This window comes from Megachile rotundata, chromosome 6, assembly GCF_050947335.1.
Source record: "Megachile rotundata isolate GNS110a chromosome 6, iyMegRotu1, whole genome shotgun sequence".
In the NCBI taxonomy this organism is placed as follows: Eukaryota; Metazoa; Arthropoda; class Insecta; order Hymenoptera; family Megachilidae; genus Megachile; species Megachile rotundata.
Window position 1 is genome coordinate 14001732 of NC_134988.1, and position 12588 is coordinate 14014319.

Below are 12588 nucleotides of genomic sequence, written 5' to 3' on the forward strand. Positions count from 1 at the left end.
AATATTTCGTCGAACAAGATCGAGTAAGTTCGAAAGCGGATTACATTTTTGCCAGCGGTGTTTCTTGAATGGGGCGAAAATACCTTTGACATCCGCTAATGGATCGCTGTCTGAATGCTGGCTTCTCGTTCAATGGCCCTTCGTCCATGAGATGTTTAATAAAAATGCGCGGGAAGATTCTCGTGGAAACGATAGTACCAGGTAGGCACCGGTTTTAATGGTACTTGCTCACGATTTACACGAGCACCGCGATATTTATGAGGCAGTCATAAATTTCCATGGGCTAGGAGAAATGGTTTAAATATGAAGGATCGTTCTAGATGTCATTCATCCCTCGTTTGCGGATTCTCTATAATTGAATAAACAGCCGAACAATACCAGCCAGTCTATTCGTTTTAAATATCCGCTCGAATCACGATTAAACTTCGATAACGGGATCGTCGTTTCTTTCGATCGATACTGTTTAAATAATTCTGTCTACCTCGGAAATTATTCGCCGGAGAATAGAATTTAATGGCATGCTTTATTGTATTCTGTTCGGGGAAATTTTGTAAATACGTACTTTGTGATATTATAAATTTTGTAAATTTGTCTTTTAAATTTCTGTGTTTTATTATTCTGAATTTTAATGGAAAGGAGTTTTTTCAAATGGTTCATTGTTATTTCAATTTCATTTTAATTTAGATTTTAATAGTTGGACGTTTGGGTATTAAAATTGCCATGATAATTGCAGGATGTAGAATTTTAAATCTTATTATTATTACTGTTAATTTTCAGTATTATTATTATATTACGTTACGTTGAAGTCAACTCAAAAAATCTCCAATATTTTCGAACAGACCTATAATCTTACATAACCTAAACGCCAAAAGACAGAAATAGAAATCCAAAGTTTGCGGTTTAATTTGACGCAACATGTCTACACTCCTCCTGTTTATTTTCGCAACCAGTAGCACTTTGAAAAAATTCATAAACGTCTCACCCAAAGAATGCATAATTCCAGGTGAATTTGAATGAAACATTAACGTTGATAAATAGCAAGGTTTAAATATTAGCGCATTGGTCCTACAAGGGCGAAACTGTAATACAATGGCGAAGAAGACAAGAAGATTCGCCACGAGCGACGTCACGAATTGTTTGCAGATCGGAGATACGTTCGCGCGATTAATCACATCTATCAGTCCCATTCAATGGAATTTCTTTGGTTACGGATCGCTCGTACCTCATGCTGTCGCGTTTGCTTGCATAAGCCTTATCTAGGCGATTTGTCTCATCGCGAGTTCCCGCGATGAAAAATATTCCGCCTCGAGCATCATGAAAAATATAACCAGCTAAACGAGACCTTATTACCGAACAGAAAAATAACTCGCTGGTCGACTTGTTCGCTAACTAGTTTCATTCTAATACGATAAAAGAACGATCATCCGGATAACGTTTGACGACTGTCGCGTCATTTCTAGCCGGATGTTGTGCGAGTTTTCATACACTCTTCGCAAGCAAATAATACCCGTACGAATGAACGAGAAAATATTTATTGCACGAGGTAAATAATATTCATACGAAATCATAAATTGTTACTAATAGTTTGTGGTTATTGAATATGTACATTTACTTAATGAACATAGAAAATAAGGGTGAAAAGCGCTGTGCTTAATTAAGAGAAATTAAATGGAACTGGATTGACTGGTTACAAGTTAAATAAAACAGAGCAATAATTGTCATAAAAGTATTTATTCGAACTGACATCAATATAGTCCGATGATTAATAATCGTTACGCGTGTACATTTTCTTAGTTGCAAATAGTTACTCTAGACTTGATTAATGGAGACAACTTTTAAATAAAAATTATTTATAGCAAACAAGTTTCTTTGCTGCTTCTGGCATGAATATTAATGACGTTCTGTTGTCTTTCGTTTCTTTTTCCGTATAATTAAGTCATTAGTAGCAATAATGAGTTACTGTTAATAGCAATTAAGTCAACAGTTCCTGGAATTTTGTACTTTCACGATTGACATCATAATTTGTCTAAAAATATTCTTAATTCATTATTAATTCATCATTGACAATTTATGTTTTGTTGCTTTCATTCTTAAAACTTTGTGTTTTTATTTCTTGAATGAGTTGTAATTATTGTAAAAATTATTTCAATGCAACTTTTGAGTAAACTCTTCAAAGTTGAGGTTAGGTACGTCTCGTATTACACAGAATATTTAATTATTTATGTCTTTATTCAGTTTTTAAATACTTCTATTGGTAGAAAATATTTTGTAGCTTGAATGAAGTGAAAGGAATTTACTATACATAATGTCTGAAAGGTTTTCATGACTCTGAAAGTTATAGGTTAGGTACGCCACCTCACATATTTAGACCCCAAAAATTAATGTACAACATAAGTCTGCAAGAACTGCATATTAACAAAAAATAAATATCAATAATGAAATAAATAAACGAAAGACCAGTAACGAAATATGCAAACAAATAAAATAAATAAAATTGTTAAAATTCAGCAAACTGAACGTAAAATCGACACTTCCATTAACAGCAAGGAAACCATTTCGTTAAAATTTCTCGAGAACATAATTTCGCAGTGAAACGTTTTAAGAAAAGGGAGGCAATAGCGTTCGTATGAAAGTCGCGGAAAACGTCGGGGGAAATATTTATACGTCGGATCAGCAGGAGAATCAACAGCAAAGAAATAACGTTTCCCCTTGCAGCACGGTTTCCCAAAACAAATAAATGTGTCTGCGACACGCAGGCAAATCCGGATATCACTTTGGTACATATTTCATGTTTCGAGCCGTCCTCGAGCCGTAACGCGGAACTTCTTCCTACAAATTCGATGCAGTTTGAGACAGCGGTAGATAACAGAGGAATCCGCAAGAGTAAAGCCGAGCAAAAGGAACCAACGCAGAAAAATCCAGGTTTTCAATTTCCTGTGTATACACAGGAAAATGGAGAAGCTCCACTCGATGCACATTCGCCTCGATTTCCTTGAAATGTACTCTAAATGTACAATTCTCTTTGTTTAACCGTTAACGGAACAATCTCCTTTCTTCCAAGCAAAAATAATTCAAATACCCTTCGAATAATTCACGGCGCTTTCCATCTGAAATTAAAATAATTCAAATCTACCCTGTAAATAAATTCTTTCGCTGGTATTTTATGGAACGCAATTTCCTCGAATGTGAATTTAGGAAGAAATTTGTTATATTTGGTTTTGGCAAATATAACATGTGTCGACCTTATCGGTAACACGTATATAGAAGTTGCTTTGGTTTGGTTTTTTATTTTCTTCTTTACAGAAGATGGCGCTGAAGTTGCTCTTATTGGCCAGCATAGAAGGTGCTGACGGGTAATGCACGGTTCTTTTGCATCATCCTGTACATAAGAATGCGAAACGAACTCGTACCTTATTGGCTTCTTATGTTAAACAAAAGCGTATATAATGGCGCACAAGGTTCCGAGAGAAAATCGATGGACACACGTGTCCTCTCGGACTTTCATACGTTTCCTTCCTGTTATTTATGACACAACAGAACACTGACGCGAGAAAGAAGGCAACAGTCATAGGGTGGCGTCCGGGTTGCGGGATACAAAAGAGGAGGACAGCAGCTTATCATAAAATCGAATTTCCTACGGTCGAATGGAAGGCAAACTAAAGGGAACAAAGGGAATATTCTCTGCCGAAAGAAATAATTCTGTATCGACTACGTTTCAGCTAGCTACGGTAGCTCTTCTCCTTCGATACCTCTGAATAATTCACCGGGAACAGCTTTATCCCGTCGATGCGCGGCTGCAATTTGTGATATTACATTGTAAATTCTCACCTGTTGTCAATGTTTCCATTTCGCGCGATTGAAAACGAATATTTTATGATTACTCCATCTTCTCTTCTTTTTATTACGTCGGCGGACGACGGGCTTTTTTATGAATCCGTAAACCTTCCTTTAGCGACTTTTTAAAATTTAGTCTTGGCAACTTTCAAAATGCATTCCGATATTTTTACAGGTAATAATTCTTCTGGTGGGAAGTTTTATGAACTCTGAAATCGTGTGGGTTCGTCAGAAATATTTAACATTTTTTTCATCAAATGATATAAATGAACAATATGAATTTTTACAGGTAATAATTCTTCTTGTGCGAAGTTTTACGAACTCTGAAATCATGTGAGTTCGTCAGAAATATTTAAAATTTTTTTCATCAAATGATATAAGTGAACAATATGAAAGATCATTCATAGATGAAGAAACTCGTTTGTGAAAATATTTTTAAATATCAAAAATTAAAAAGTTAGTAAGTAAATTTAAGTAAATTTAAATATTTACAACCACATTGGTTGACAATCTTATCCAATAATTTTTTTTCTGCAATCAAGCGCAGTTTCTATATAAATATTTTATTCACAGATAATTTTCTCTTAAATACACAATTGTAAATATTTGAAATACACGTTCACAGTGAATGAACGTTCCACGATTTTCCCGCAATTTAATCCGCTGAAATGTAATTCGTATAATTATGCATCTTTCTGAATTGAAATGTACGCTACAAGTTTTTAGCTCGCATTACTAGGAATACGGAATAATGGCGGCGGAAATCTGTTGTTCGTTCCGAGAGAATTCAAGGATAAATCCTTTCGAAGCACACCGAACTGAAGCGACCTAGAAATTCCAAAGAATAATAGGTTTCTTCCTTAAGATATTTTTCTATTCTTAAGAAAATATGACCTACATCAGGAACATCGAAACGTGCACTCTCGAAACTAGTTTCAAAATGTAACTTTATGTTCCTTACATGGTACTTTGCGAAGATTATCTTCACTTCCTCTTTTCTCAACTTTTGCTTCACAACATCGTAACTTTGAATAATACTTTTTGGAGAATGTCTCTATTAAACACTCGAGTTTCAAAGTTCTCTAACATTCGAATTCAATGGTAAATTTATTAGTAATAGTAATACAAACATTTAGAAAATAAGAAAGTATGCATTCAGTAGACTCAAATCTTTTAATTTAAAAATTAGCTACAGTGTAAATTTACATATTCAGAAATATAAAAGTATAAAAATAATGAAATTACAAACTCAAAAATTTCCAAGTATTCCTCCAAATCTATAAATATAGAAATTAATGAATGTCAAGTGCATAGATGAGAAAATGTAACAATTTAAAAGTATAAGAATCAGCAAATTAAAAAATGTAAAAACATACAAATTGCAATTTACAACAAATTTCAATTTAAATTATGAAGTTCAGTAATGTAGAAATTGAATCTTCCTCATAAATGGAGCAACGCCATTATAGCACCGAGACACGAAATTCGAGAATAAAGTGAAATATGAACGTTTCGATTAATTAATTTCGAGCCCCCAATCAAAGGCGATACGATCAAAGGTAGCCAAATTAATTCGAAGACGTTTTACGATCTACACGGTTCACGTGCATCATTATCGTCGTGGGCCAATCAATTCTGGGAACACGATTTACATAATATATAATGAGATCGTCGTATTAGAAACGGTCTATCGAGCAAAGCATCCGGTTGTCCACGCAGATACGGTGTATGCAAATCAGGGAGAGCCGTGTTCAACCGAACGAAACTTGCAAAATAAAAAGAGGAGTATTTCCGAAGCGTTTCGACTGGAATCGTAACCGTAACATTAAAGGGACAGCCACAATTTCCAGTCATTACATTAGGCTGCTACCTAATCCAATTACTACGATTCAGTGTTACTCTCTCTTCTAAAGAATTGACACGATCCAATTTAATCGTTGCATCGTTTATGTCCAACGTTATTTCCTACGTACGCTGGTGCACCAAGATATACCTCGTTATCCGCGGAGGTATAAATAACTGAGGCAATCTTTTTTGAAAATTTTACAAATTATTTTACAAATTATTTTACAAATTATTTTGCAAATTATTTTGCAAATTATTTTACAAATTAATTTTACAGATTATTCTACAAATTAAATTTAACTGTAATAACTGAAAATTAAAGTACTATATTATTTATTAACGATACACATTCAATAATAAGAAATATATTTTTATTTCTATAAGTCAATTGTCATAATAACAAAAAATATAATTTTTAAATCAGATAAACATCCTTCAAAAGAAAATATATTAGCGTGCAAATAGAATGTACGACGTCCGAATTTTCGTGTCGAGTGATTCGTCAATTTGCGAACCGATAATTAATCGATCGTATCTCGCACCTTGCAAATTGATTGAATGCATCCTTTAAACATAACTGCGTGCGATGTCAATTCTGATTGCAATATTTCGCTGTGGGTCGTCTGTTTCTTTTTTTTTAGGTCAACGAACTTCCTTGCATTCCTTTAATGAGCTCTTTTAAATTCAGGGTCTGATGGCAGTTGTACCAGCTGCATTACGAGACCAGGCGTTCTTCGTTGTTTCATAATTACGTATAAAATAATAGCCGCACTGTATGGTCTCCTTTTTTTGAATTACATAGTAACTTAATTCTCATTTTAATACGTGTATTATTCATGATACACGCGATACTTTTATAACGAGAATTCCGACAATTTTACTTCAGTTTCGAAACAAGCTGCTCAATTGCTACTTTCGTTGTCATTTAGTTTTAGAAATATTTTGTCTAAACATTTGTTTCGAGTACACATGTTTCATGAATTTTGCTGTTCAATTGCTACTTTTGTTGTTAACATTTAGGTTCAGAAATGTTTTGTCTAAACATTTGTTTTAGGTACAAATGTTTCATGAATGTTGCTGTTCAATTGCTACTTTCGTTGTTAAAGACACTTAGCTTCAGAAATATTTTATCTAAACATTTCTTTCGAGTACAAATGTTTCATGAATATCAAAGTATCATGTTGAGGTTATAATTAGAAAACATGACTAATAAGTCTATCGATAAAACTACAAAAAGGGTGAAACATGGTTGAAACACCTGGTAGCATATTCCCTGTGCCACATTGTAACCTAACCTATCACCATTCGACAATGGATTGTCTCACCCTACCTCAAAGAGTTCAGAATAACATAGAAAGCTTTTTGTAATCAAAAAATTGTTAAACATGAAGCTTTAATTGTCTCCAACACGCATTTCATAAAAAACATTGTTGTCCTATTTTCCTTTGCGAATGGAAAGCAGACATATAACAAAAACGCGTTACAAAAATGTCCGTCAGTAATTATACGTTTGTTAAGTACGATATTAAAAAGAGAATGTTCTCTGGATCTCGGATGATATCGTCGCGAAAAAAGCCGATTTTCAAGCGTGAAAATGGAGGGAGCGATGGCGAATCCACAAAGCGGCTCGCTGCCGAGAGATTTCATAGAAAAAAGGCAAAAATTAAGGACTGGACGGAAATTCGGTTACGCTTTTGTGAATCACAGGCCGAACACATTCGCGTTGCCGACGTTGCGACAGGCGGACACGCGTGTACCGGCTAACAGGAAACAGAGGGATATATAAAATGAATTACGACTGAAACGGACACGTTTGTGTCGCCCATCTTTTACACTTACTAAGTACGAGAAAAAATGCATATTCCGGGGACGCTGTTTTAATCTTGTCCGCTTCGGGTTCGTTCGTCTGTACATACGTCGACGACGTAAGACGAGACGAGGATTAGGAAAATCTGATTTAAGTAGCACAGACATATTGTTGTGATTAATTCTTGCAAACGGAGATACAGGGATATTCTTATAAGTCGGTGAATGAAATCTTCATATTTTAGAATGCGTTCCTTCTCTAATTTTTAGATATGACAACATAAAAATTTCTGTAAACACGAATTTCCAAATTTGTTGATATGTTTTAATATATACAAATATTATTCATATATGCATATATGGATAAACATATCAGTTTCTATTTATGGTATATGCATAATTATGTAAATATTTATATCTGTAAATATTAAATGATATGCATACAAAAATAGCTGATAAAAATCAGAAATTCTGGAATTTATGAATTGTTAATTTTGCAAATGGTGCAAACAGAAATTCTGAAGTTAAAGATTTATGGAAACTGCGCAAAACTCGATCTTCCAACATTAAAGAATCGATTATACGGAGTGTGCGGCGTAGGCCCGTAGATTTTCCAGGATTTCGTAACCCAACAACGCGGCATGACGCAATCCTCGAGCGTAGGATGTGCCACGGTGCGTGATCAACCGCAAGCACGGACGTACATGCGTACAGTCTGTTGCAAAACGAGTTTGACACGCTAAAAGTCTTCACCGAAATATATTACGGACATTATATACTATAGACATTTTTATAAAAAGAGGAACTAATTCTCGTAGAAATGAAATAACTTTTCGGAGTGAACTCGCTGGAACCAAAAATAAAGAACAGAAAAGTGAAAAACCGCGAACAACATGGAGATGAAACACAGCTGTATTTATAAAATATAATTGAACAGTTTGAACGTAGCAGTTTGCACAAAATTCATGCAAATATATGGAAATGTAAATACAAGTGGAAATATGTGGAAAAATATTTAATTTTTATTGCTAAAACTATTATAATTCAAGGACTGCTTCTATAGTTGGTATACAAATTGACGGACCATGGAGAGAAGCCAATATGGCGTCTAACTTCTGAAATACGGTAAAAACATTCAGTTTTACAGTCCCATAACTTTTGAACCAGAAGGTTATTAAAATTAAGACTGACATCCTTAAATTCTACTCCTCAAACACTATAAAAATACAGGAACAGTTAACAATTATTGCCTCTCTCAAAATCGGGTTGAGCCAAAAAAGAATTCATAACGGCGTCCTGTGCCTATCTTTTCTTCCCCATTTCGACTCTTTCGTTTTTTAAAAAATAATGCTTGTCCGCTAGTAACTAACGTCTCTAGACACCGAAGAAAGCTCAGGTTCCCATAAATTTGAAAAAAGTTCTTCCGCTTTTAAATAGCGTCCGAATGTTTCTGTGCAAGACTGTATAATACACGCGTGTGTATTCACGTATTTCCGCCCGCATCCACGCGCTCCAACTGAAAACGAGGTGTGCCCCGAATAACGGCACCGCTCCGCTCGCTGTACGCTCGGAACACGCGCGGATATAAATACGCTTTATGACGTCATCGTGTGTGGCGAAGAGGACTCGAATCCGTTCCGTTGTTCCAGTTCCTTCCTCGAGTTCTCGCGTTATTTCTTTGTTCCATCGAGCGTTCAACGACGTCCGCGAGTACAGTCCGCAACAAATCTTGATCCTAGGGGAAATGTGGCAAACTAAAGGGTAGTGGGGCTCTTGCTTCTAGCGATTTATGAGATTTGAAAATTTTGGGGCGGGTTGAAAGCTGGGGGCGTTGGAGAATTTGAAGTGTTGAGATTTGGGATTCTTGGAATTGGGAGATCTGGAAGTTTTGGGTGTGGAAATTTGGGAATGTGGGAATTTGGGGATGTAGGTATTTGGTGAGCAAGGCATTTGGAGATATAGGAATTTGGGGATGAAGAAATCTAAAAATCTTCAAATCTAAAAATATCAAATCCACAAATCCATAAATCCACAAATCCACAAATCTACAAACCCATAAATCCACAAATCTACAAACCCATAAATCCACAAATCCACAAATCCACAAATCCGCAAATCCACAAATCCACAAATCCACAAATCCACAAACCCACAAATCCACAAATCCTCGAATGTCCAAATCCCTAAGTCCTCAAATTCTGAAACTTCCAAACTCCCAAATCCCCAAATCCCCAAATTCTCCAAGACCTAAAATTCCCAAAATTCTCTAAACCCCAAATTCGCAAATTGGCAAAAAATTGGCCAACTACCCTTTCCAAAAGCACAGCGGTTATTCGGAAAGCACCGATAAATAATTCCCGTACTTAGCATTCCGCGGATAATTGCATCGCAATCGTTGGCCACGCGAAAGTCGTGTCCTTTTGTTTTTCGCCGCATCTCATTCCCATTTATTCGATGCAATTACGGCGAATCTAATTTTCTACGGGGCTCAACACGTGCGGTTTACCAGTGCCAACGAACAAGTTCTATTTTAGAAAAGTGTTTCACGATTATCAAGAGGAAGGAGGACTGATAGGAACACGACAAAAGTTCTCAATAGAACGTGGACAATCGGTGACTAGTCAACACCGAGATAAACTCTTAATTAATGCGACAATTAAGATCAAAGATTTCGTGCCAGGTTAGAGAACTCGTTTCAGAAATTCAATTCGGTCGTAGCCGGTTGCGAAATCATCTCGGATATCGCGGAAATCTTTTCCTTTCAGCGAAGACTATCTGCAGTCTGATCGTGATTAATTGCTTATTAAATTAGCAGTTAATTATCTTGTATTCACACTGTTTATATTTTAATTACAGTATTGAGCATTAAATGATAGGTTTGAAAACATGGAATATCTGATATGATTGTGAAGGTATTAACGTTGCATTGATTTAAAATTAGTTCGGATTTACAAGCTCTTATGATAAATTTTAATAACTTGAATTAATGGTTCAGTAATATTTCAGTGTTAATTTTTAGTTGTGAACTTAGTTTCAAATCTATTCAGCTTAATACTAGTACTGTAGCAAAGAAATTAGGAGAAACGTTGAAAGTAGTGATGGGTTGAAACTACTGATGAGTAGAAACTAGTGATGGGTTGAAACTTTTTTCTTTGTACTGTGCAAACAAATTTCTAATTCATTGAATTCTTATGTATCTAAACTCCTATGTCACCGGATCTCTATATTCTTGGATTTCTATATTCGTAAATTTTTAAATATCTAGACTTACATATCCATGAGTCCTTACATCCCTTAATTCTTAGATCTCCAGACCTCTACACTCCTAACTCCCTATGTTCCCTAACTTCCAAACCCTCCAAACTCTCAAATTTCCAAATCCTTTCCATCGAAAGATCAAGCGTGAAACTCGTCCTTGAATCCCAGTTAAAAAATAAAAGTAGGCAAATCTTTAATCCGCGTAATAAACACGCATTTCAGAAATTAAATTTCCATTCAGCGACGCGTACGATTCATCGGTTCGTCATGAATTTTCACGGTGATATACGTAATTCATCGGCAAAGAGATCATTTCCTGTGTCTCTTGTTTCACGAATATTCATCGTTTCCACAGAGTTTCTCGGTGAATTTCGTTCTTTCCTATCGAACGATGACGTACTAGACAGCATTCATGCGCTCAACGATTCGTCATTAAAATTCAATTGGTCTCGAGGACAGAAAGGGGAAGAAATGCAAGGAAGGAGAAAAAGCAGAGGATCCTCGAATAGGAGCCATATTTTTTTTCTTTAACATGCTCGCGGGTTTTAGCGTATTAATCGTTTAAACGAGGAAAAACGGGGGTGGCTCTTGATTTTGCATCTTTCTTGATACTTCTTTTGTAGTTAATAACGAGTATCGTGTCTAATTAGTTTCAGTGCAATTAAACATTTTTTTTTTCGTACAAATTTTATTAAGCGACTCGTTTTAATATGGAGTACGCCATTTAAAATTTCTGTATTATGAATTGAATTGTATCGTTGAAGATTTCTTTGAGCTTCGAATATTGCTTCTATTTATTACTATTATATTTTCATTGAGTAATTATTAACATATACGATCAACTATTTTATGATTAAGTTAAGTTGATTCATTTGATCTAATTTATTTTATTGACTAAATTCATTAAACTGATTATATTGACTGAATTTATTAAATTTATTAAATTTACTAAATTGAGCAGATTCATTAGACTGATTAGATTAATTAACCTGATTAGAATGTTCATCCTTTTAAACAATTTAATAAACACGAAAGAAATACATGTTTTGTACAATTTCTCAAGAAATTGTTCACTGTCCTCATTTTGTACAAAACGTAAGACAAAAGAAATAATCCCGTTCATTAGTGTTAAACGTATCTTTATTACAGGTTGCGTAGCAAATTTTGTAATCCATTTCTTTTCACCCGAAAGGCCGTAATATTTAAAAAAACAACATAAGCAGATGCTGTAAAGAAACAACAGGCCCATGATATAAAGCATTTAACATGTTCGGAATCGCGTCGTAAAAGATTTTATTTCGAAAAAGAAAAATAAACGCCACCGACTGACTTTACAACATAACAGTTTCGTGTCTGAAATTACGTCGTGCCTGAAAATATAATGAAACGTCCTTCTCGTAAAACGCGCCGGTGCTCCACGGGCAAGTGTGCCCGACAATTCCTTTTTTCGCATAAAAACTCGGTTCGTTTCGAACTAATCACCCGGTCGAACGAAAAAAAAAGGGGACAAGAAAGAATCAATTATCGCGATGTAATTTGTTTTATTAGCTCGCACGAATAACGCGCTAATTGCGCGACCGGAACAATTTGTTGCAAGCACGACGATAATAATTATTGTTACTCCAGCGCCCTGTAATTGCCGGCTTTTGCCCGATCGTTTCCGTTGGATACCGGAATAATTAAAAAAACGCGATGAAATCAACCGTCGTCGAAATGTACAATTACAAACAAATCAATTACGAAATTTCGACTAATTTCCATCGACGTTCATGCGTCACTTTTTATCCACTTTTTTGTTGCGCGATGTTAACGAACAAAAATTGACCGGCGTGTAATCTCACGCTC

General features: G+C 35.2%; 2 long non-coding RNA genes across 3 annotated transcripts in view; both read right to left on the reverse strand.

Annotated features, from left to right (window-relative positions):
• Positions 1-12588, reverse strand: part of LOC143264574 (uncharacterized) — a 242815-nt gene that overhangs the window by 37943 nt on the left and 192284 nt on the right. The window lies entirely within an intron of this gene.
• Positions 1713-4986, reverse strand: LOC143264638 (uncharacterized). Its single transcript, XR_013038475.1, has 2 exons — positions 2909-4986; positions 1713-2829 (listed from the first exon to the last, which is right to left on the reverse strand). It is a non-coding gene; the product is annotated as an uncharacterized LOC143264638 (long non-coding RNA).